The sequence below is a fragment of the Etheostoma cragini genome, chromosome 5 (assembly GCF_013103735.1).
Source record: "Etheostoma cragini isolate CJK2018 chromosome 5, CSU_Ecrag_1.0, whole genome shotgun sequence".
Taxonomy (NCBI): domain Eukaryota; kingdom Metazoa; phylum Chordata; class Actinopteri; order Perciformes; family Percidae; genus Etheostoma; species Etheostoma cragini.
Window position 1 is genome coordinate 26,416,965 of NC_048411.1, and position 27,364 is coordinate 26,444,328.

Consider the following 27,364-nt stretch of genomic DNA (forward strand, 5'->3'; position numbering starts at 1 on the left):
TGTACATGCTCGCATGTTGGAAAATATTCCAACTCGACAACCACAAAAGTCACCTGTGGTAAAACCTGGCGCCGAATTTGCAAAAGTTATTGAAATCCAACTTCCACACTGGCCGTTTGTCATAAATTTGCCATTCAGCAGATACCATCACAGAGGTCAACGGCTGCCACCATGAGACCAGTCTGGGTGTTATAACGGCTCCAATGTGGGCAACACTGATCCGACACACTTCACATCCCTTTCCATTGGAATAGGATGGGGGTTGAGTGACAGAACATGTTTCCCCCACTGATACCTTGTTCCCCCTTTGGCTTAGTCCGCCGTCAGTGTTGACGCTCTGGGGAGAGCATGGCTTTATAATTGTAACCACATCCAATTACATTTCCAATTCAGCCTCCTATTAATCAGGCCAGTGATCAGAGAGGCAGAAGCTACAGAGCATTTCCTGCGGAGACCTGTAAAAGGAGCTGTGTCACATTCACAACAAAAGGATCTTTTCTGATGGGAATGTTTTTCTGCTTCTCAGCTACAGGGGTGATGTTAGTTATGTGCCACAAAAGGTAACCAACCATCATTTGAGGGCTATATTCTGTTAAATAACTGTATCTTTTTGGCTCTGATAGTTTGGGAAAGATTATATCTCCTCTCCCTTTCTATTTTTTACAGAAAACCTTTTAAGGTTTTGTTTGCAACTATTTTCAGTTAAATTGAGCTAAAACACGTTGTTTTTTTAAGTTTGATTTGACTTAAAGTTGTTTAATGTGGCTACCATCCAGCCAATTTGGGCATTTTAGTTTCTTGCAATGCATTAATCAGTCAGAATCAAGATATCAGCACTGTTCAGTAAATCTAAAATGTCTATTTGCTCAGCAGTTTAGTGTTTCGCTTCCACAAAGTTAGGTGACTTGCAAGAGACCTAAGAGAGAGAGAGATTTAAAAAATGTAGAAAAATGAGGCAGCAGAGTGCAAGATGTCCCGGTCCCTAGCTCTGAAAAAGCTGTCTTCTACATTTAACATAATGCAACTCTGAAGCAGTTGCATAAGGCTTCCCCGGCCTGGTAAATCCATATCTCAGATGGATAACTTTGATGACATAATTAGGATTATTATTATTATTATTGTTATTATTATTATTGTTAAAGATTTCAGAAATCTCCCTCAACAAAAAAGACATTGTACATCTTTTTTCACAGGATGAATATAATCCACATAACGAGTAATTTGAATCTGATTCCATGTGTAAAGTTGGTGGGTTACCCCTCCATTTTGTGGGGTTCCTTTTGGGGATGATGAGAAAGTGCATCAGTTATGCAGAATGCAGTACATCTTTAGCATGTCTTGAATGGCCACATCTGTTCTGCTCATTACATCAGTGGAATTCTGCCGGCCCATTACATAAATAATGCACCAATATGTAACCCAAACTATTGGGGTGTGACAACTGAAATGATATTGGGACGCGGTAATAATCATAATCCATCTAATGGATCAGGCAGATCTAATCCACACATAGTTGGATTTGAGCAGGGGGCTGCTAAATCCACGTGCAGCTGCCTGACAAACAATAACAGAAATGGAAGTCATTGTGGTGAGCTACCTTTTTATAATCCCTATGATGAGTGTAAGAGAAAGAGCTTTGCTGTTGTGGGACAAAGCCTGATCTACATGGCAGTGGGGGTTGCTTCAACTCAAAGTCAGATACCCCATCATCCCTGAGGGAATTTGTATCAGCTTTTATCTCAAGCACCTTATAGCGGCAGCTTGATAAAAACAAATAGTTATCAAATTTAGATGGTGATCAAATTAACAGTAGTTCTGCTGAATATCAGATTTCAGTTAGAACTATGAAGTGAACTCTTGTTCACAGGCAAACACCATGCACGAGGTAGGCTGTGGAATATGTGTTCATCTTTATTAGACTTTGATAACTTTGATAAGCGGTGTCAGATGCTGGATGGATTCTATGCTAGTACTTAATTTGCATTATTATCATATGCAAAATCCATTTCCCTATCTTTTTAAACACATTTAATGCGTATACCTCTCACTACAAACTAATGCCGTGCAACCAAACATTATTCAAATCTGCAGAACCTAATTTTAAATCTCAGAAGGTCCCAGATTTTTTAAGATTTAAGGCATGCAAGGTGAATTTTGGGGAAAGAAACTATTGTACGATGCCTGAACAAAAATAAATAATTCCATTTAATGAAATGGTGCGGCAGTTAAAAAAGAAAGCATGGAGTCTGTTGTTTTATAATATGATACTCTAATGCAAAGTAGAAAAAAGATAATTTAGCAAACTACATAAAGTCACTGTTATTCAATTCATCCACATCCTGTGTGAGTAACATTGTGTTAAGCAAGTTAACAATCAATAATAAAATGATTAAGCTAAAGGAGTTAACAGAAATTAAACCACAACACATCCTCAACCCAGTATGGAGTTTCAGGCCCAAGTTGGTTGGAACAGCAACTGCTTAAATTCTATTTTTCTAAACTGTACTTGAAGCTCAACTGAAATGGGATTGCATGTGTGTGTTTGTGTTTGTGTGTGTGTGTGTGTGTGTGTGTGTGTGTTCCTTGAACTTTAACTCAGTGGTTGGAGTGGGACGAGCCACCAACAGAAGGTCAGGGGGCATTAACACATGCAGCAGCATTAACTGCTATCAAAAAAAAACCTGCATGGCTACTGTGCAGTCAGAAGCTGCAGAGGCCAACTGGGCTGACTCATAAGTCCATTGTCATTCAGCATGTGAAACATGGATAAGCTCTCAGACTGTACAATGGATCGGGGCCCCCTGTATAGGCATCTGACATGCTTTAGCTCAGATTAGTGGGTAAAATATAGGTTATCCTCTGATTTAGGTGACAAATGCTCTTCATGGAAATACAAATAGTGATGACTAAGTGCCATTGTTTTAAAGCTTCTATAATATTGCTGTCTAAAGTTGTTTCTTTGTTTGTTTGTTTAGTGAACAATATGTAAATGATTGTGGCTGATATAGGATCACTCAAAATATCCCAAAACACATTTATTTTACATGCATGCATGTTTAGGCACATTAATTGTGATTTAAATGTATTGCAAAACTGAAAACATAAAAAAAATATATATTAATCGTCAGTGGGTCAAAGGTCAGAGCAATAGCAAATGCTCTAATAATCATCGTCATCACATTGGAGAATAATTAGAATAGAGGGAAGTGGTTGGATGGAACACAGTGTATTAATATCAATCAGTGGATACAATAATGTGAATTAAAGCAACTGGACACAAAAAGTAATTTAAACCAATAATTGCTCAATAACTCAATAACTGTACATATTATATTAGGCTGGGATGTAAGCTCTATTGTTTTACTACCCATTGCTTTTAATTCCCACATTTGCATTTGTGATAGGGGGTAATTAGGATCTATTTATTATTCACACAATCCCTCATAAAAGGCTAATGAGCATTTGTTTTGACGACAGTAAAAATGCAAGAGAAAACAATTTATTTTTGTTAGTACTCACAGGTCATTATGCTGTAGCCATTTGTCAGGGGCGTAGCATCCTCTGCTTGATCTGAGTTGAGAAAAGAGCTCACTCTTTCCCCCCCTTTCAGAAAGGACTGATCTGCCTGACAATATGTGTCTTCCCACCAGGGGTCCATCTGTAATTGTAAGAGGTCTAATGTTTATTCATTTACGTTTCGTATGATTTTACGCCCCACTTCCATCTCAGCAGGGTTTTTTGTGACATTATTTTTGTGCAGACCTCTAACAGGTCTAACTGCTAACAGGGATCTAAATAAAGAATGCTACTTTTGGAGCCAGATAATCATAACTTGGGGGAAAGGTGGCGCAAATGAGGTGGGTTAAGCAAGCCATAGACTGTCATTGGCTGAGAGCACAGTCAATCAGGCACAACCTCCCCAACATGCGTACTTTTAAATCACATAGTATTTTTTATTTTTTTAGTATCTTTTATTTTTTTAGTATTTTTTATTTTTTTTTAGACCAAGTCATTTTGAAGCTAACATTTATGGCTACACCTTGCTATTAATAAAATGAATCGTGGTGAGGCAGAGGTGGATCCATAGACCGTTAAAGTCTATGGGTGGAGCAGGCTCTGATGTGGAGCAATCAGCAACTACCATAGCAACTGCTATTGGATGAGAGCCCTGTCAATCAAACATCACTCTCCTAAAACAAACTTTTCTTTTAAATGAATTGCTCAAAATTTGTCACTGAGCCCATTTGGTAAATGTAATTAGCCATTAGAATTAGGGACATATATATACAAAAATATATATAAAATGATGATTTGTAATTTGAAGAAGTGGGAGTTGCCTCCAGTCACTTAGCCAACAGTCAAATCAAAAGGTCCCACCTCCTCTGCTAGCTGGAACTTTCTAGAAGCATCCATACCCCGGACAGAGGAAAGACTGGTGTAAAAAGTGGGGAAAAGGAGGTAAGAGAGAAAGGAACGTATATTATGAAGCTAATACTATGGCCAGCCAAACAAAGTATTTAGCTAGTTAGCCTGGCTAGGTTATTTAGACTAGCTAACCTCAATATTTGTTTTGCTAGCTCAGCTTTAAACTAGTCTGTAGCTACCTCAGTGACAGCTAGTTTAGCTGGCTAAAAGACCTGCCAGCATCACACATGCCATGGCTGTGTATGAATATAAATGAATTCATTTATCATTTTGATTAATTATGTCTTTAGTAGCTAGCTACTAGTCTGTGCCTGAGATTTTTTTTTTTATAAAAACTCCTCTGGTACAATTTGAAGTAAACGTGTATCAATTTGGGTAAAAGGAGTCATAATATTAAATGACAATGCACTATTGTATGGTTTACCTTATCAATATTTCTGAACAAGACATTTGGGCGATACACAACATTTAAACCAATTAATATATCTTAGAATATTGGCTACAATTCTAACTGTCTGTGTGTGTGTGTGTGTTTTTATATGCTATTTGCTTCCCTTTTCACAGGTTGGGTCATTGTTCCCAATTGTCTGGACTGTCTGTATAGTACGCTTGGTACAGTGGGGCTCGAAAGTTTGGGCTCCCTGCAGAGTTAATACCTTGTACTGTCCCCCTTGGCAAGTATCACAGCTTGTAAACGCTTCTCGTAGCCAGCTAAGAGTCTTTCAATTCTTGTTTGAGTTATCTTCGCCTATTCGTCCTTACAAAAGTCTTCCAGTTCTTTGAGATTTCTTGGCTGTCTGTCACATACTGCTCTTTTAAGGTCTATCCATAGATTTTCAATTATGTTGAGGTCAGGAGATTGTGAAGGCAATGGCAAAACCTTCAGTATACACCTCTTGATGTGATCCACCGTGAAATTTGAGGTGTGTTTAGGATCGTTATCCATTTATTGAAGCCATCCTCTATTTAACTTCAGCTTTTTCACAGATGGCATCAATTTTGCATCCAAAATTTGCTGAAATTTTATTGAATCCATTTTTCCTTTCTACTCGTGAAATGTTCCCTGTGCCACTGGCTGCAACATAACCCCAAAGCATGATTGATTCACCCCCATGCTTAACAGTTGGACAGAGGTTCTTTTCATTAAATTCTGTGCCCTTTCTTCTCCAAACGTACCTTTGCTTATTCCGGCCAAAAAGTTCTATTTTAACCTCATCGGTCGACAGAACTTGTTACCACAATGCTTCAAGCTTGTCTATACGTTCATTTGCAAACTTCAAACACTGATTTTTGTGGTCAGAACGTAGAAGAGGTTTTCTTCTCATCACTCTTTCATGAAGACCATATTTGTACAAGTATTTCTTTATAATGGAATGGTGTACCAAAACTCCAGTGTGTGCCAGGTCTTTCTGGATGGATTGGGCAGACAAACGTGGGTTTGGACTTGCTTTTTTTTTTACAATCCTGCAAGCTATTCTGTCTGATATTTTTCTTGGTCTTCCAGATCTTGCTTTAACTTGCAGTGTTCCTGATGACTGCCATTTCTTAATTATATTTCAAACAGATGATATTGGCATCTGAAAACGCTTTGCTATCTTCTTTTAGCCTGCTACTGCTTTGTGAGCGTCAACTATTTTCAGTTTCAATCAAACTTTAAGATTGACATCACCTGGTCTTTCCAGATGATGATTGAGAACAATCCATGACACTGTAAGGTCTCACCTTTCCAAATGGGGCAGTGCATGCTATAAACCCTGCAAGGTGCCTAAACCTTTGCAGATGCCATTTTTTTTGTTTTCTGTTATTTTGAAAGTCTAAATAATGGAGAAAAAAATGCAACTTTTTTTGACATATTATACAAATGTCTAATCTGTCATTTGATACCTTTTTGGAGATTTTTCTTTTCTTGCACATTTCTTTATCCACATTAATACAAAACGTTTACAAATTTTTACCTGGGGTGCCCAAACTTTCGAGCCCCGCTGCATAGGGCTGGTTACCTCTTTTGTGTTTTGTAATTTGTAAACCCGTAATGTTATGATTAGCGTTGTCACTCAGGTTTTACTTAAGTTTTACTTTGCCAAGTACTGTAGCTGTGATCCTGAGTGGATAATAAAGCAATCTTTTGATTTATAATTGTTTCATTTGGCTCCACCCACCGGCCTTTTTCTTTATCTTAACACAAAATGGTGCTTAATGTCTGATTACACAGCTGCATTGCTCCTAGTGCCTTGCTTATAGCAAGGGGGTATACCAAAGAAATCTCTCTCTTCATGCAGAGCCGAGACATTAACGGCTCAAAGGTGGGAGGGTTGGTGAACTAGCATGTCTTGAGTCTCCCGGAGGCCTGCTGGCCTTTACCTGTTCCCTGTCCTCTTCTCCTCCAACGAGTTTTCCCCCTGCCCCACAACAGACGTCTTATCAAACGTGACTGATTGCTGTAATCTGGGCCGGAGCCATTAAGCAAATTACCTGAATCATTGCGAGGATTAGTCTCATTAACACATGATTAGCATCAAATTAAAATAATGAGTGTTTAACTTGTGATGTCTTCCAGTTGTTGGAACAGCTTGCCACCAGCCATCAGCCACGCCAGGCTTACGCAGGGGGCAGCCCTCAGTGTCAGGGATCCTGAGGTGGCAGAGGCCGACCCTGTGGGAGAGATGGATAACCAGAACCTGGCCTGGACTACTTACAGTCGACCAACCCAGAGTGAGTGTCCATTGCAAGGTTTTTCATTTCAGAATGTCAAGGTACTAACATTAGGGACCACAGAAGTTTATTACATTTTAAAGGTCAAGTTAAAAATGATGTTGAAAGAGAGGTCACTGTTAGATTCTGCACAAACTATGGAAACATAGAATTCATCATCATTTTTATATACACTCCGTTGCCAGTTTGTATACACCTAGTCTAAATGACAGTTATAAAGTTCTTGTTGAAACTGTATACAACTGCAACTGCGTTTTGGAGGTGGGGTGCTGGTGAATTCTATTGCGATATACTGAAAGGTGTTTCAATATTTTTTCCACCCTGTTTATATCAGTGAATATAGGTTAAATAACAAACACTGCTTTACAAGGTGTCATGGGAAAAACAAGGTGTTATGTAACATGGAATTGATCATGTCATTGTGAAAGCCTATGACCTAAATGTTGCAATACTATAGACGATTTATTTTACCATTGTCCAGACAAACATACAGTAGATTCAAGAAACTGGTATTGTAATTTTCTTTGACAACAACTTTGCAATTGTTTTTCAGCTCAGGTCCTATGGCACCAAGAAGTAATAAAATAACAATATTAAAGTACCAAATAACTGATAACAACTTTAACAAGAAAGATAGCCATTACACAAAAAATAATGGACTAAGTAGCTAGTGCTGCCAAACATCATTGTCATTCCTGCATTGAGAAAAGTATCTTTAACCTTGGCATACTTTTGCCTGTCCCCTGAAGCACCCTGTTTTGCAATGTATACTGTTGTTAAAGTATGGTTCTTGTTACAGTCATGTGATTGTGAAAAGAATGTTTGGCTAACAAGTGCTTCCTGCATTGTAAATGATTAACCCCCCCCCCGCCAAAAAAAGGCAGTATGATATACAGAAACACAAACAATTAACCAAGTTAATTGGAAACATTAATTAAATGTCATTAGTCAATCACCTACATGCTCTGCTGTGATTGTTTTTCCTCCTTCTAAATTCATGGCATGACAAATTAGGGACAAACTATCAAAGCTCTGTGTGCACATAACCTTGAAAGTAATTTTTGGTCGGATACCTGTCAATTCCGCATTCTTTTTGTTGGCATTCTAAACTGTGGTCGAGTTATGAGAACTATGGTTAACTGCTCCTCAGATCTCTGCAGGGTAAATCCAGACAGCAAGCTAGACCATCAGTCCAATCTTAGTTTTCCGTTGCACGACTAAAACAACTTTTGAATGTTACATGTTCCACCAAAACAAGTTCCTTCCTGACACTATTTTGTAGAGAGCACCGTCATTTTTTTGGGGCTTAGCGCCTTCCAAGACGATTTTGATTGGTTTAAAGAAAAAAAATGCCAATAAACCAGAGCATGTCACATGTAGTGGACTAGCTTGACCCTCCTCCGCAGCACCAGGAAGGAAGGTCTGGCAATGCAAGACTAACTTGAAACTGGCCTACAGTGCAGCACCTTGAGCATTGTCACAGATGTCAATCAAGACACTCTGTGTCCCCGGAAGATACCCTTTAGTGAACATTTTTTTAAAAAGAAGGGAAGGACATGAATTTTAGGCTGTTTTCATAGTGCAAATGTTCTTAGTCACTGTTTTTGTGTGTCTTTTCCAAAAGTCTTGTGTCACAGCTCTAAAATCATCTACAACTTTAAAAGTATTTTTTCTTCTTTTCATTTTTTCACCTAACATTAGTCTGTACATTGTATACTGGGAGTACCCTTTATAATTGTGCAGATTTTTATTTATTTTAATAGATACATTAAGTTGCATTGGAATACATCTATATAACCCCAGTTTGTTCTCTTAACTATTATTGGTTTGTCCTTCTTGCGGCTGTAATTACTCATTTGTTCATGGGGTTCAATGGTGTTTAATTTAAAACTATAGCGTGTGGTTTCTGTCTCCCCCGTGAGGAATTCCACATAATACAAGCCTTACGTGATCGGGCACCAGCCCCAAACCCCCTCCACGCACTCGCTAGGAGGACACGGAGGATATCAAAAACATGATGGACTCCTCTGAAGAAGTAATTATCTTTGCTCAATTTTCTGCGTGCAAAAGACGTCAGACAACACAATCTTCTGAACATAGTCATACTAAGAAACAGAGAGTTTTGTGGAGCTGATAGTCTTAATTAGCTGTGTATAAACTTATGTGGCAATGGCTTGAATGAAACGGACGTTCATTAATTAAAGGAAGTTACGCACTAAAGCTTTAAGCCTGCATATTTAATGAAATCATGAAATAATACCATAAATGAACTCTGCACATCTAAGAAGTTTCAATGCTTCCAATTGTGCTTGATGTCCATGCATAACCCAACTTGTTCAGTGTGTGGATAACAGGATTGGAGGAGGCTTTCTACTGTTTTCTCAAATCCCAGACTCCACAGACATTTAGTAACATCTGTCAAACCACAATTAATCAACATTTGCAGATGTTGCTTTCCTGCAACCTGTTGGCATTTCCCCAAAAAGCCTTTGCAACAGAGAACATCTGATTACTTAAATAAATAGTAAAATGTTGCATTATCATCCTGGAAGCAGCAAGGGAGTGTAGTGCACCTTCTGCTTTTATCTCAACAGGACATTTATTTTAATACCACAAATACATATTTAGTAACCGCTAAGTGTAGTTAAAAAACTATAATGCTAACCTGCTGCTTGGAGATTATAGACCATGAATGGCATTATGTTTTATAAGAGGGGTGGGGGAGAATGGATGTCAAGTGCTCGCCCAGCAGCACGATTTAATATCATACGCAGATAGTACAATTCCTTTTTGCACTAATGAAAACAATAGCAGCACTAAACACTCCAGCCTACATTTAATTTAATCTTTGAGGGATTATCTTCCTCAGCTAATGTCAGAGTGTAAGACGGCCTGTGAATATTAAATACATTTCCTCAGCAGATGCTCCGACAACATCGGCGGGATAATGTCAACAGATCTTTTTTCTGAGTTTCCTCATATGGGTGGAATTACTTCATGAAACATTTATGGGGAAGCATTTGCCTTTGCCGAGTTTTCCATTATGCTTGAATGTCATGACACAAAGAGGGTGGAGTTTGAGGATGAAATTTGTGTTAATGGCCTTGTGTTCCTTTTGGCTTTGGCTGAATTAAAGGGCTTAGCAAATCCATCTTAACCGTGACTGTACTGCAAGGGGTGACGGGAGGAGAAACTCGCTGCAGCATTGTGCAGAATATTATGCAAGTGTGGTCACTCATAAAGGTCTGACTTGGTGTGCATTATAAACAACTACATTCATGTTTAGTTTGTAATAAGTTTTACATTAATTAATTCATAGTTAACAGTTTAAGCAACTGAAAACCAAATTTATTTGGAACATATGTTAGCTAAGAATGGGAAGACTACTTTGACTAAAGACTTTGGTAAGTTTTGTTGCTCTAATTGGTTATAGTTGACTTTTTTCCTACTCTAATTGGTTGTAGGTCTATTCACTGGCATGCAGAGGCATTTTCTCTTCACAATTGATAACACCCTTTGGAAATCAAAAATTATCTAAGAGATTCAATGTGTATTAGTTTGGTTATGCCAGGCTATAGGCCCACCATCATGCTGGAAAAAATCATAATCATAAATGTCCCCAAAACTGAGATCACTTGACTACCAGACATGGCAGGGAAGCATGTTTATAAGCTTTTGTGAATTGCTAAAGCGCAGTGTGGGATATGAAGCTGTCTCCTCTAACAACCGCAGCCAGCTGGAGTTTCAGAGCGTAAGTCAGCCTCAAAATGGCGTCTGTTATTTGCTGAAATCAATGCTATAGTAGACAAACTTTACAGCCACAGCCAAAATGCACTAGCATTTGGTTTGTGGCTGACGATAATTTCCCCACATTGTTGCTACTTTATGTCTGTCTGAGCCCATCTGTGATCTCTGTAGAAACTAACTGTATTTCTCACTGAGTGCACTATTGGCGCACCGTTTTCCCTTGCAAGTGAATGAAAAGTCATCCTAAGGACATAGCGGCACTGCCTAATTGCAGTTGATTAATAAAATGCTAGCGCAGGCAGCAGTTGGCAACTCCATTATTATGTTTTTCAAACAGATTAATTGCAGTTAACAATGTGAGCCTGCCACCAGTGATAGCGGGACTTTGGATACAAAGGCACTCATCAAGACTGAGCCCGGATCACATTAGTCATTTTAAATAGCTCACTCAGTGATTACTTTGATGGACAATTTCAGTCTGAGGTACAGGAATGTGCTGTTATAAGCTCACAAATGCTCAAACCACTGAAAGGAGTACAACTGATTATACTTTATTGATCCAAAACCTATCAGTAAACTCAATTCATTGTCAGTTTCGTCAGTTTGAAAAAAATCAGATAAGATTGACTTATGTTTGTTGAAAAGTATGTAACGTCCAAGTACATGTATACAGTGTCTCAATACTGCCACTGCCGTTTTGGCTGGAGGCTTAGACTCTGGTAATGAACTTAAGCTGAGGGAAAAAGGGGCTCCCCTCCTCACGGCAGCAAATAGCCAAGGGCAATAGCCGATAACTAATGTGTGGAATATTGCAATTAGCATGGCAAAGTACTTACAGGGATCAAATTAAAAAATTCATTAACGCTCGCACTTAATTAAGAAACACTTTTCGGTTTACATGATAAATTATGACACCTATTAAATCTTCCAGTACAAGCTGTAATGGCCTTCTTTGCTCCTGGGTATAGACAGTGTTTCCTTTCAGGTTCAAGGAACTCTCCAAGGACCTGAAGTATTTATTAAAGAGTTTTATTAGGAATAATGTTTCCCTCCGAGGGATACAGGAGCAGCTATTTTACGGAAGATATGCGTGTGTTTTTATCTCGCCTTTTGCTGCTGTTGCACCTTAGCATCTTGTTCAAACATGTCAACCTTAATTGAAACAAGATTGGAAATAGCCCTGAGTTGAAAATTTTAGTAAGGGAAATTAAAATAATGAATTAAGCTGACTTAGTTGACAAAACCAACTTGCACGTTAAAGATGTAGCTCTTATACATATATTATTAGTCCTATAGCTTATACTTTTCACTGCAAGCTTGTTGAGCTACTTTTGTCTGGTTGCTGAGAGGTTAAAAAGCTTTTGCTTCTTTTAGCCATTAACAGTTAACTAATTATTACCAGAGAGATGCTAGAAACAAATGTATATGGTGGTAGAGGCTCATCAGTGGTTGATCTCGAAAATAATCTAGTTATACAGTATATTTCATACCTGTTAAACGGGTATCTTCTAAACTTTCATGGAAGTGAGGAACTCTTGCATGTATGAGTTTTAAAAGAGTTTCATCAGCCTGGCTGTGTTGCCAAACGTTGAGTCAATTAACACCCGAGTTGACTTGTCACACAGACAAAAGACGTAATCAAGATGCCGGAGCTTGAAGTGATTAAATTGCTGCTTGTCAACAATGGAAAATGGGAAAGTGGTGTAGTAGTAGTGCAGGCTTGTGGTTGCGACCCCACAATAGTCACTTGATATACAAACAGGGTTATTTTATTTAAAATTAGTTTGAAGTCTTTTTTAGTTAAAGTGCTCATTATGATTTTTGTCTTTTCTCCTTTCCTTCGTTGTGTTATCCTTTTTGTGCATGGTATAGGTTTAAATGTGGAAAAAGCCCAAAGTCCACTCCAAAGGGACTTACCATCTTCTAGAGATAACAAACTGCTCCAAACAGCTCTATTGTACTCCAGCATTTACTTTTGTGACAATTGCGTCATTTGTAACCCACGTTATAATGTTTGCCTAGCTACTAGCGTGGCACGCCCTCTTGCTCTGCAACTGACTAGCTAGCAGTACATACTGAGCATGTGCGACTCCCAACAAATATGGTACAGAAGTGAGATGCCTCACTATGTAGCTGAAACAGAGAGCTTAACACACAGGGTGAGAAGAGGAGCTGCAGCAATGTGCAGTACAACAAATACTGTATATGGTGTTTTATGAAAATAAAACAATATAAACCTTTTCTGGAACAACCTCTAAACACAATTATGATCCTGAAAATGTGCATACTATGAGCACTTTAAAATGAATGAAATAAGCCTAATCCATTTGGACTTGCTATCATGCAGTAAGATAATGGCATGTTATTACATGATGGCATGTCAGCCACAGTGCTCAGCAACAGCAGCTCAAGTCTTGGCCTTAAACAGTAGCCATAGGGGTCAAACAGGGGTGTAGGATAGCACCCACTCTGTTACTATCTTTATTGCTAGCATACTCCACCTCCTTGGTGAAGAGCTGCCACAGGGAATTCCAATCTTATACCAAATTAACGGCCGGCTCTTCAACTTTAACTGGTTTAAAGCCAGGAGCAAAATCAAGAACAACACCATCATGGAGCTTCAGTATGCGGACAACAACGCCATCGTAGCACACGCCACAGAAGACCTCTAGGGCACCTTAAATGCCTTTGCCAAGGCATTCAAGGCACTGGGTTTAGACTTAAACATCAAGTTCAACCTCCACCTAATCAGCCACCATCTCAGCCCACCATAAAAGTGGACAACATCATCCTTGAAAATGTTGACCCCGTCCGCTACTTTGGCAGCCTCCTCTCCTCAAAAGCTGACGTTGACTTCGGAGTCAACCATCGCCTAAGCTGTGCCAGTGGGGCATACGCCAGACTCAGGAAAAAGTATTTAAAAACAAAAACCTAAAGGCCCTATACAAAACGCCTGGTCTACAAAGCTGTGGGTCTTCCCACCCTGCTGTATGGGTGTGAGTAATGGACCACTTACAATAGGCACCTGAGAGCCCTGGAGCAACCTTATCAAAGACATTTAAAGAAGATTCTGAGGATCGACGTACCAACATCAGCGTTTTGAAGGAAGCCAACATGTTCAGCATCACCACCACAATAATGCAGAACCAACTTCGATGGACTGGCCATGTTATTCGCATGTGAAACACTTGTCTCCCCAAAAAGATCCTATACTCCCAATTGATGAAAGGTCGGCTAGCCCCTGGTGGTCCAAAGAAAATGCTTCAAGGACAATATTAAGATCAGCCTAAAGAAGTTCAAAAATCCAGTAAGCAACTTGGAGCAGATAATTTTGGACAGACGTTGCCGGAAGACAACTGTGCAGGAAGGAGCTCTGCGCCATGAAATGGAACTTGACTGTGTTGCAGAGACAAAGCGACAGCACCGCAAGGAAAAAGAGAAAAAGGCTCCTCTACCACTCACTACTTCCACTTTTATCTGCCCACACTGCACCAAAAATATGTGGGTTACAGCTGTATACCCATCTAAAGACCCACTAGAAGTGGAGCTGCTGATTTGCTGCGGTCATGAGAATTCGGATTCTGAATTGTGATCAGAGTAGATGTTTGTGAGACTTATCATCAGCCCAGCGTTCGTAAATGTTTCTCATAAAGAGGAGCATGTTGTTGTTAGTTTATAAGATTATAAAACATAAAAAGTCACTTAAATTGGACTTATGAGGCTTTCACCTGACAGAGACAAATATTGGAGGTTCATGCAAGTATTGCTAACGAAGGATGAATCCCCTGAAGAACTTTATAGTTGTAGCCAGAAGGAGCCTTTCTGCTTAGCTGCAGTTTTAAGACAGAGAGCTCAACACACAGGGTGAGAATAAGAGCTGCAGCAATGTGCAGTACAACAAAAATATGGTGTTTTTTGAAAATTAAACCATGTAAACATGTTCTGATTTAACTTCTAAACACAATTATGAACCTGAAAATGAGCATTATATGAGCACTTTAATGTTCAATAATGAACAAAACATTAGTTATAAGGATTACCAATAACAGATTTTTAGCGAACTCCACCATCTGGAGCTAAGTGAAGCATTAATATACACCAACTGTGTTACCTCTGCAACGTTAGTAACTAGATAGAGACTTCTAGCTGACTTCACTAAAGCTAATAAACCTAGTTAACAATTCAACATGAGGAGTAACGTCAGCTACTGTGTCGTGCTTTGATTACGATTTATGTGGCTTGTGTAACATTGCCATTGCACAATTAGTTTTACTGTTTTCTCAGTTGATAACGTAACTAGCGTTAGCTACAGTAACTGTTCCGTCTGATCATGAATAAATTTAACGTTACCTTTGCCTCGAGGTGTCCGGGTTCAAAGAGTGCTGGATCTCACCTAAGACAACATCGTTGTAGGATTCAAGAGTTTTATATGCTGTAAATTATTCTAAAGATTAAGCACTTAAATTATCTAAATACTTCATTATATCACAGTTTGTAATCGAGGGGAGGCCAGAGTGACCAGAGTCTAGCGTAGTGTTGTCAAGCTCGCATGGGTCTAACCCAGGGGTGTCCAAACTACGGCCCTCGGGCCAACTGCGGCCCGCCGGTCAGTTTTTATTGGCCCGCAGCAAATTCTGAAAATATGGTTGAATATGGCCCGCACATGGCGCTTGAACTTAACTCTGTTGCACTTCTCAGTTTAAACACTAGATGGAGCCAGTAACGGAAAATGTGCTTCTCCACTTAAAATTAAGCAAAGAAAAAAATGTACCACGAGTCACCAGAAATGGCAGCACCAAAGAAACGAAAGGTAGCAAGTGAGTGCAGAAAATTTCAACCACGGTGGGAAAATGACTATTTCTTTAAAGAAATCAACGGAAAGTGTGTCTGTTTGATTTGGATTTCAACAACGTGCGGAGAATCGAGGACTTGTCAGCTCCGAAGGACAGCATCACTGCTCCACAGTAATCATGTGTCAATATGTCGCCTCTAGTGTGTGGCCTGAGCCTTTGCTTATTTTTCTGTATTGGCCCTCACCAAAAAAACTTTGGACAACCCTGGTCTAACCCATCAATGAGGCTATTTTTTTCTTCATAACTCCTACTTGTTAACGTGCTACGTGTCAATATAAGTTGTGTTGTTGTGTCTTCCTTTCCACATTGGTGTAGTTTTAGTCTATCCCTACTGAAGTTAAATGCGGTTAACTGAGGTTTGACCATACAATATGGCAGACGCCCCCTCTTAAATTAAGTCATCAAATACTATGTATACTGCAGAGACACATACATGAATCCTGAGTAGAGGATGACGCCCTCTTAGTCAAAATACTGCAGTGCTTTGTTAATTAGCGGTTTGACTGCCGGCTCCATTAGTTTCAGATTTAAATGATTGCACCTTTATGCAGACTCACAGAAAAAAAGAAGCCAGCTGATAAGCACACAATGTGCATTTAAGTTTAGTCTCGTGGTGGAGGCATCACTGTGTTTGGAGGCTGCTGTTCAACGCCCTGAGCGGGGAAGCCCTGAGGCCTTAATCATCTCATTGATATACCAAGGATGATTCCACACACCAAAACATTAAACTGATCATCTCACACAAGCAAGTAAATAAATCTAATTAGCAGAACAGATATCCACAGATGACCCTGTTGGTAAACAACAGAATATTAGGTAATTATATCAATGCAGGCACCTGCAGTGTTCTTAATGTGCTTCTTCACAACAGTCAAGAAGCTCTTGAAAGGATGCTTCTTGAACTTTGATTGGCTCAAGTGGCCATCCTAGACGGCCTCTTCATTTTAGTAATTTGAGCCTTCCAGGGTATCTAAAATGGCCTGTGAGCCTGGGTGCATACAGATACAGTATACTGTATAATTTGCTATGGCATAAATTCATTCACAACATAGATTATTTTCTAAAAACCCCCCTAAGGCATTTATGCTTCCTAAGTATTATTGAATATTGCATAGTTAAACTACTCTATACAATACTATATAAGGGGATTTCCAGGGCTTGTGCATCTGTTTGAAGTGACTCTTATCAACATTTCTTGTTTAAAAGTCATAGGGCTTAGTCAAAAGGAAGGATATCTTTTATTACATTTTGCGACCAATCCTTTATTATTTCTGTCAGGTCCATTAAGTCAAGAACACACACACACACACACACACACACACACACACACACACACACACACAAACACAACAATAAAATGATTTAGGAAATTGTATTGAATAAATTTCAATTCAAGTTGATAAAATTCCGAATCAATTTTTTGACGGTATGGCTCTGTTCAGGGAGTCCTCTGACCTTTCATGAGCACCATGAAATAGAGAGTCAGAGGACAGCAGCAGCATTAGGGGACGCTCACATAGTTTAGGACAGGGAGAGTTAAACTATTCTCCCAAATCAACAGAGCAGCAAAGATGACATAGAAGCAAATGCCACGTCATACATGACAAGGTGGAGCTGGGGAGGTGGGGGTTGCAGAGAAACGAGCAAGAAGCAGTTAGGAACAAACTAAATCTGCTTTATGTAGGGCGCCCTGTTTGAGTTTAGCCATTAAGTAGCGAGGGGAGATGACCAGCTGATGCGTGTCGGCTGATGCATGTCAGCTAATGAGAAACTGTTGTTGGCCAATAGCGTTAGCAGCGTCTTTACTACTTGGCCTGCCAGAACTGACGTTGACGGTCAATCAAGTGCTTGCTAATACATGGTGTAAACTAATATTTTTTCATTTTATTTTCTGTTGTATTTTTTGTTGCCCAGTGAGTGCTGGGATAGCCTCCATGCCCCCTGCGGCCGTGCCAGAATAAATTGGAATAGATATGGAAGTAGGTTTTGTTAGGATTCAGACACCCTTTCTTTATCTGAATAATATACTAAAGTTCAGATGCAGCTTTCAGCTAACAACAGTACAATATCATAACCTATAAAATACTGGCTGTTATTGACATGGTGAGGGTAGGGGGTGGGAGGGTGCTCTGGTAGGTATAGGGAAGACCCTTAGCATGTGCCTGTTGTCTCATAATCCATCCATCCAGTATAACTTCACATCAATCATAAGTGCAGCAACTGCTTCATCAATTGTATAGTGAAAGCTTGTGAAATTTCCTTGTGGTTTTATTTGTAGCTTTACAACAAGGTGACATCAAGAGAATTCAAAGCAAATCTTTGCTAAATTGAGCAAATTGGTCATGCATTTTGCTCTTGGAGACAATTAAGATCTTGGGTGTTGAATAGGAGTATTGGACAGACAGAGAATTCGGGGTTCAACAGTTTCCTTCTGCTGCTGCTTCTTGGATGATCTTATATCAGACATGATTATTTCAGAATTACATGGCTTTGCTACCTCTTTCTTCATCCACCCCTAGGGTTAATAAATGGCTGAGTGTGTGACAAAATGGCCGGTGGACAAGTCATGAGTGCGCAAATGTGCGTTTAATTTGAAGTCTTGAATCCGGCGTTGGCTCACTTCTGTTAGATTATTTCAAACAAGTGTCCAGAGCCATGTGCCATGACTAAATTATTAACTGTGTATTTCATGATGTTACTGACAATATGTTAACGTGTTTTTTCACCTGCCCCTGCCGTGAACAGATGGGTCCTTTTACTTTATTTTCCACATCAAGTATGATTATTTCTTTGTGCCAAAAGCCACCTGCCGTTCCTTGGTCTCTGTTCTAATTATTTATGTTGGTAACACACAGCAGGACTTGTTATCAGTTGGATGGTATCTTAATAAAGGAAGGCACATCAACATATTGACATCATGTTCAAGGGGAAAATGTATCATCAGGAAAAAGCTGGCGGGGGGGGGGGTACCAGAGCGGCTCAGGCCATGTGCCAACACCTCAAAATCTGACCTCCTTTTGTTCCCCGACTCCTGAGTTCCCTCTCCTGCACATATCTGAGGAACCTTGTGATGATAATTAGGTGAAAGCCTATTAAAAAGTCAAATAAGAGAGAATACATTATCATTGAGGTACCAGGACCAGATGATTTTCAGTTGTGTGTGCGTGTGTCTGTGTGTGTGTGTGTGTGTGTGTGTGTGTGTGTGTGTGTGACACAGAAGGACAAAGGGATCTACTGTAACTGCTGCTTGGAAAAGACAAAAAGGTCACTACTTGTTGGTGGCACATAAAAGGTAAAATCACACCTGGTATTGTTTCTTTTGTCCTATCCACAGAGAAAAAGTTCACTGTGCATTCTTGTATTTGGTATGTTACAGCTCACAAATACCTGTTAGAAAAGAACTCTAGCTGGTAAGCAAAAGTCATGTGAAATCACAAGTGGCTTGTTTATTGGGTTCCAGTACATTTACATCAACAAGACTTTACTGACAGATAGATGACAATAGAAATCCAAGTCAAGTCTCTATAATTTTGGCAAAGAATTTACAGATTCAACTAATAATAATGAGAGCAGTGGGGTGCATTCAACCCCAAAACAAGAAAAGATGTTTTAACCTACCTAAAGCGGATGAAAACATGTCAGTTTGAACTGAATGATGTGAGGAGACACGGCACAGCAAAAAAGCTGAGAAAAAAAGTTCCACCAATGCTTTTTAGGACAAAAGGGAAACATTACATTAGTGAGTTCCCTTGGAGCTGAAGAATGGAGATTTGAGTTAAAATATTGCAAATAAAAGTAGCAATTACAAAGTAATGACATTGCAAAGCATCCTGTCTTGGGAATAGGTCACTCTTAATCGGGGCTCCACTGTTCTATAATGTAGAACACTTACAATTAAACATACTCAATACTTTAATCTCTGTGAGCTAAAAATGAATACACTATAATTACAATTTCACATGTACAGCTTCGCTTGTTTCTAATGTGACTGAAAATGGGTTCAAAAATATGTCTTTGATGACGGTTGATGCATTATAATTACAGATTTTTCTATCCTTTCTAAGCTTTTCTATCCATCCCGGGCCAAATACAAAAGCCATCGTATTACCCCATAAGGACAGTAAGCCATTGTAGCACTCCCATTACGAATCCAGATTTAAAAGGGTTACAAAACCTTTATCTACCCAGTTAAGAACATATATGGGTTCACGGTATCCACATGAGTGCAGTGAGGAAAAGCCATTGTGGAGCTCAGACAATGCACTGACCATAAATCTATAATAGCCTTTAGGATTAAAGAATATGCTCTCTGAGTTTAATTACATATTGCTTCTGAGAGGTTTACCCCACTGTGATGGAGAGGCACACTGCTGCTCCCGGCGACTGCAGATGAGGGACAGACGGCCAGAAAATTAACAGTAGGATTTATTTAATCTCAACTAGTGAAAGTTTTTGTGCGTTAAAAGCGAGTGTAAGAACAGGCCAAGTTACGTTGTATCAGTATGAGACATACATACACACACACACACACATCAGAACCTCCTAATCTCACTACAGTAAACACTTATTTCCTGTTCCATTAAATCAGGAATTGTCATGCAAACAGTTGTCCAGTTGTAATAAAATAATAGTTATTCAACATCTACATAGGTCATAAAAGTTGTACTTGTTGTTGAAAACGCTTAAGCTGTAGACTTTCTGTTTACTTCAACCAAACAGATATGTGAATAGTGCTGCAGTTGCTGCAGTTTTTATATTTGAAATTGGTAGCAGTAATGGCAGTAGTCAGAATTTGATTGGCATCAATTGGTCCATGCCTGGTGTCATCTCACATTGTGAAACAAAATAGTAAATTGCATTAATTGCATTAAGTGTAAAACATTGTAAAATAGTACAATGTAGAGCTCAAGCCTTTTTTGAAAATTTGTGTCTGACATTGAAATGTAGGACAAGGGACTATTCTGAGAAACGAGAAAACATTTTATAAAAAAGAAAATACATCATCATAGGGCTGGTCAATGTGATCTTAAATTTAGGTCACAATAATCACATGGGCTGATTAGTTGGTTATGAGTCTGGTCATATGTTGGTTGATGTAGTTATTCTCAGTTTAATAAATTAATAAAACTAAGATGGGAGGACTCAGGTTGGTAAGAAATTCAGTGTTGGTAATTTGACAAATTAAGTTTGTTGTCCTCTCCTACAGCATTACGAAAGGAAGAGAAAGAGGAACCAAATTGTTCAGGACTCAGCCCTTGCAGTGCTCTTCTAACAGTTACACATTTCCTACATTTAAGGATCTATGTAGCATTAAACTGGGTGCTCTGGTGCACAGGAAGTGATGTGCTTTATATAAATAAGTTATTGTTAGCATGATCAGTGATAGAACAGAATCCCATGAAGTGTATATTATGTTAACATCAGGCAGTACAAGATGGAGGAAACGCCATGTACAACATCAACAAAACAAAAGATTGTGACGTTGTATTGTCAAATTGTTATTTCCTCCTTTGCATCCTGTTATCAGGTGAGATTCAGTACCCTTGCAGGTGAAAATTGCGTCTGCTGCTGAGCCTTTTGGATGTGGCAGGTTGTGTTTAGGGAACCGTCAAGGAGGGCCATATGTTCCCTGAATGTGGCTTAGCACCTGCTTCATCCATGTCATTCTTTTTAAAACTCCCATGGTACTGCAGAACAGACACCTGAGCTTGCAGATGATTTGTTGGATCACTTTTTAACAAGCGTTTTTAAGTGGCGAGTGTGCTTACTGAATACTGTCGAGTCTTTGGGTTAGACAATACTACCTGCAATGTCACTGGGAGGAATTCATTAAAAACCCTGTGAGTGGTTGTTTGATTTATAGCAGGTCTTGGATCCCTTCCTTTGAATTATAAAGTCTTGCAATTAACAGATTGAAAGGACATTTAACCCTGTGTTGAGGGTGTGCCGGGAATTACAATGAATGACGCTGAAGTTCAGTAGCAAGAAAGTTTAAAACAACGAGAAAAGCTTACCCTGTCAAAGAAGCAAAGTTCCCCACAGTTCTCGTGTAGGACAGTGGGGCAATACTGCTGTAGGTTGTAAGTAAAGGAAATTAGATCTATTGAGTACACTCCTTTGAAGAATATCGGTAAGAATATTACACTAGTTTAATTAGTATTCAAATTAATTTCTTTATCACTTTCTTTCTTTCTTCATTATATTTCATCTCTCTATTTATCCTTCAAGAACGAGTAAGATTAAATTCACTTTGTCTTGTGTAAGAGCCCAAATTTATTGCACTGTAATTAGTTTAATAATAATTTAAATATATTACCCATTAATCAAACACATCTGTACAATTATATCCACAGAATTTCTTTTGAAACGGCTGAACTTACCTGTCCATTTTGCACTCTTACACATTTATTATCGAGGACATTTAATATGACAACTCAGAGGAGGTCAAACAAGTATTTGAAGTGATATTTTACTTAGCTAAAGGGTTATTATTTTTTTTAGTGCACATTCAGTACTTTCCAGAGTTCTTGAAATCAATTATCATCATTCACTTGCTTGTCTTTTGAAATTTTGGAATAAAACAACTGACATGACTAAACCAGTAGTTCTCAAACTGGGATACAACAGCACTGTCAGAGGTCACACAAAAAATGTATCTCAATACTTATAAACTGTACCATGTATACGGTATACTGCTTTACAGATATACTGTAGTTTACATTTTGTTTGGATTTTAACAGAGCAGAAGTGCAGCTGTTGCGTTTCATTGGTATCTCTGTATTAGAAACCTGAAATAACCAAAGCTGCAAATTGAGCAATTTAGAAACATTTTAGCTGACAGTAAATTTTAAGCTTTGCCTTATATCTTGCCAGGCTAGTTCATTTTGAGTTTCAGGTCTCAACATGCATTTTTGGTGACTAAGTATTAGCAGTGCCTAATCTTTCTTTACTGATTTTCCTAAGATTAAATCCTGGAAAGTAGAGGAGGGCAGGGGACTACATTTTTGCTTGCCAAAATTAAACTTTTCTTTCCACATTAACACCTGTAAAAGATCTGCAATAGATGATGCAAACAAACTCTCAAAACCAAACAGGCGCCTAGTCATGACTCACTAGGCCCCTGTTTGGTTTTGAGCATTTTTTAGATATAGAAGATAAAGAACTTCTGTGCATGTTCAATTTTATTTATAGTATCAATTCATGACAAGCATTATCTCAAGACACTTTACCGATAGAGTAGGTCTAGACCACACTCTATAATTTGCAAGGACCAACAGTTCTAATAGTTCCCTCCAGATGAAGCAACAGTGCAACAGTAGCGAGGAAAAACTCCCTTTTAGGAAGAAACATCGGACAGACCAAGGCTCTTGTTAGACAATGTCAGTCCAGTTGGGGTTAAAATGAATAGTTGCAATAATAGTCACAGTGAAAGATAATGGAACAGTGACTAAAAACAGTAGTTTGTTGTAGTTCATCACCTACTCTACTTTACCGATAGAGTAGGTCTAGACCACACTCTATAATTTGCAAGGACCAACAGTTCTAATAGTTCCCTCCAGATCAAGCAACAGTGCAACAGTAGCGAGGAAAAACTCCCTTTTAGGAAGAAACATCGGACAGACCAAGGCTCTTGTTAGACAATGTCAGTCCAGTTGGGGTTAAAATGAATAGTTGCAATAATAGTCACAGTGAAAGATAATGGAACAGTGACTAAAAACAGTAGTTTGTTGTAGTTCATAGCATAGCAGGGCACTGCATGGCATTACAAGGCACAGCGAAGCTTAGCAGGGCACCGCAGAGCGTAGCAGAATGTAACAGGGCATTGCAGGACGTGTAGCAGGACCACAGCAACAGTTGCAATCATGATTTTGGAGCCTTCCTGATCCAAGGAAATTGCCGGGGGAAAAAAGGCTCCCCAGAGCTAGGTTAGTAACAGGCATTTCTGGGACATGGATGCACCCAAATGGAAAGAGAAAAGAAAAGAGGAGCTCAGTGTGTCAAAGGAAGTCCCCCAGCAGTCTAAAACTATTAATTAAGAGAGATTGGGTAAAGAGAGAAGCCTGGTCGGGTTGTACTGCCCTTCCTCTTTCTACTTAAATTATATTATTGATTATATGGTAGGTAAATCTGTGGACAATGACAAGAAGCAAGGGGGCCAGGTTAGGCGGACACTGCAACTCATCACGCCCTAACTATAATGTTTATCCAAGAGAAGTTTTAAGTTTACTCTTAAATGTGGTGACGGTGTCTGCCTCCCGAATACATACGGGAAGCTGATTCCACAGTAGAGGAGCCTGATAGCTGAAGGCTCTGGCTCCCATTCTACTTTTAGAGACTCTAGGAACCACAAGTTACTCTGAATTCTGGGAGCACAGTGCTCTAGTGGGAAATAAGGCACTAAGAGCTCTTCAAAACAAGATGGTACTTTACTACCATTTACAGCTTTGTAGGTCGGGAGAAGGATATTAAATCCAATCCATGATTTTACAGGAAGCAAATGCAGAGAAGCTAATACAGGTGAAATTGGATCTCTTTTACTAGTTCTTGTCAGAACACGCGCTGCAGCATTCTGGATCAACTGTAGAGTCTTAAGGGACTTATTTGAGCATCCTGGTAATAAAGAATTACAGTAGGCTAGTCCAGCCTGGAAGTAACAAATGTATGGATAAGTTTTTCAGCATCGTTTTGAGACAGGATGTTCCTAATTTTGGTACCAGGATGAAAAAGGCTGTTCTTGAGGTTTGTCTTCAATGGGTGTTAAAGGAAAAATCCTGATCAAAATAACTCCTAGATTTCTGATCCATCCATGATTTTCATATAATTTATGCCTGCTTGAAGTTTGGCTGTCTAGTTTTGTCTGGCTTGACTACAGTCTGGCTAGAGTCTAAAGTTGTATGTAGGCAGGTTGTAGCACCAATCTACAAATGTATCAATTTGGAAGGGACTAAAGAACATGACGGTCCTCTGTTATATTAAGGAACGGAATCAAATGCTTTTGGAATATCTTCCTTAAATTTAGCTATAGCATTGTCAGATAGGCATCTAGTGTAGAAGCTTTTATTTACTTTAGTTTAAGCGGGTAATAAGAACTCTAAAGTTATTAGAGAATGGCCTGATAATAAAGGATTCTGCAGAAATACTATTAAATCTTCAATTTCTATACCATGTGTCAGCACAAGGTCGAGGGTGTGGTTAAAACAATGCGTGGCCTTGTGTACATTCTGATTAAAACCAATTGAATCTAGTATTGAGTTGAAAGCAATACTAAGGCTATTGTTGTTAATGTCCACATAGATATTAAAATCACTTAACCACCACTGGCGACACCTGCAGAAGCCCGTAGAGAAGGCTGTTCAGCAGAGGGTCTTACCACGTTGTAGCTATAAAGCTTAACAGAGAGATCAGTCAGACCTTAATCTCTCCATAGCTGTCTACGCATGCCTTCCTCTCCACCTCTGTTCTTATTCAGATAATGTTAAATTCCCATAATCCATGCCCCGTGGCTGTGGTCTAAATTAGTATAAGGGCATAGACTTCACAGCTAAATCAAACAAGACCCTATTGTTGTCACAACAACGTATATATATATATATATATATATATATATATATATATATATATATATATATATATATATTACAGCAAGGAGGAGGAGGGGGGAGGGTTGATTAAATCACCCACTTCCTCTGCACTGCTATCAAAGCTTTGTTTTTTAATAATTGCTGACTAATAAAACCCCACTGAGCATCCAGACCTGCAATGAACAAGATCACATTGTGTCAGATCACCTGCGCTAACCTTCTGTTGAGTTACAATGCCTGTGATGTACTACATGACTGCTTCAATCAAAGCAGCAGATTTGAATATCCACAAGACTTTCCAGTAACAGCCTCCATGTGAGATGTATGCCCTCATTGAGAAAATTACATTCACTCCCTGTCCTCAATGTTTGGCATCCATTACAGTTAATTATTATCTTCTAAAGCAATACAGCTCTGTAATAAAGGGGGGGGGGGAAGAAAAACTGAAGTTTGTGCCTAGATTGAGGCATAAATTGTCCCGTCCCTGCTGTTGCAAAGCCATATCTAATTATTTTGTTTCTCCTCGGTCTGTCGGTTTGTAAGTCCAGGCATACATGTTAACCAAAGGTTGTGCAGCCTGAATTAATATTGGACTTAGTTTTAGCTATGCAAGTAGCGTGGCTCTAGAAATGGCAGATGTGGTCGGTCCATTAATGTATGAAATGTCTTGACAAGTACCACGTGTGTTGCCATTTTGACTTTGATTGTATTAAATTGAACTGCAATTATCTCCAAGAAAAGTAGCATGCTAACTAGGGCTTGACGAAAATAACCCAGTATTAAGTACTATTGAAAAATTGAAAGTATAAAATTACTATTTGGATGGTTTTGCTCGTTGCCAATCACTGCAAGCATTCTTCGATTTAATGCAATGTGTAATGTTCAGCTACAACCCATACAGTCTGGTGTGATGAAGTCAAGTGAGGTGTGTCTCTTTCCTTAAGATGATTTGTTTTGGGCATTTAGGCCTTTATTGGTATAGGACAGCTGAAGACATAAAGGGGGAGAGAGGGGGAATGACATGCAGCAAAGGACCAAAGGTCAGAGTCAAACCTGCGGCTGCTGCGTCAAGGAGTAAACCTCTATACATGGGTGTGCGCTCTACCAGATGAGCTGCCCAGGCGCCAGAGTGAGGAGTATTTGATGGAGTTGGCAGTTCAGCGTGCAGAGATGCTTCCATTGCCATGATGGGTATAGAATGAACTAGAAGAAAAACTTATCAAATCCAGTACTGGTATCGGTGTCACTGTAGTGGGACAATACCTAGCCCTAATGCTAGCTTTGGTAGGCTAAAATGCAGAGTGTTTGCATGTTAACATACTAACTGAAGCATACACATGTAAACATGCTATTGTTACTTACGAAACATTACTGAATCTAAATGATTATATAGCCTAATTTAAAGTGATGGGAAAATATGAGATTTCAATATATTAATTAATTACCAGTTATCTTTGAATTATTTTAACTGTAACTAGATCCAAAAATACTCAGTTAAATGTTCTGCTCTAGTGACAAAGAGGACCTATCACACATGTACGTACCTGTGTGAGAGTCTTCGTTCTCCACGAAAATATTTTACCTTCTACCTCTGTTTGAAGCAAATGCAAACATCAATGTCATCTTCCTCTTTTAAGTAGCCGTAGGTGTTCTGTTTTGCCCTTTGGAAAAATCAGTAGAGTTGGTTTTACATAAGTCATTATTTTTTCCCCTCCCATAAGTATATCCTCCAACTCTACGTTGTTTTTACATTTCAAAAACAGGTGCAATGTATGTTTTTCTCTCAAAGTATGTTAGTCATTTCAGTTGTTACCATGGGCATAGAGGGACATTGAAACAAATGTTTGAATATGACAGTGGTAGCAGCTAGGCTAACAGCTGGGACAGCCAGGGGAGCAGGTGATGTTGGGGCATGAGCAAGGGCTGAGGCTCCAGACACACACACACACACTGTTACGGCTCCTGCCTTTTTTGGGATAGTTTAGCACTTGTGTTTCAGAGATGTAAATCAGTCTGTGTTGTTGCCCGGAGAGGATTGGCTGGCGT

General features: G+C 39.1%; 1 long non-coding RNA gene across 4 annotated transcripts in view; it reads left to right on the forward strand.

Moving 5' to 3' along the window:
• The first annotated feature begins 4,376 nt into the window (after positions 1–4,376).
• The window catches only part of LOC117945449, a 76,731-nt gene continuing 53,743 nt past the window's right edge, over positions 4,377–27,364 (forward strand). For all 4 annotated transcript variants that reach the window (XR_004656805.1, XR_004656802.1, XR_004656803.1 and 1 more), the window contains exons 1-2: positions 4,377–4,458; positions 6,983–7,137. This is a non-coding gene — a long non-coding RNA (uncharacterized LOC117945449). The remainder of the gene's footprint in view (positions 4,459–6,982; positions 7,138–27,364) is intronic.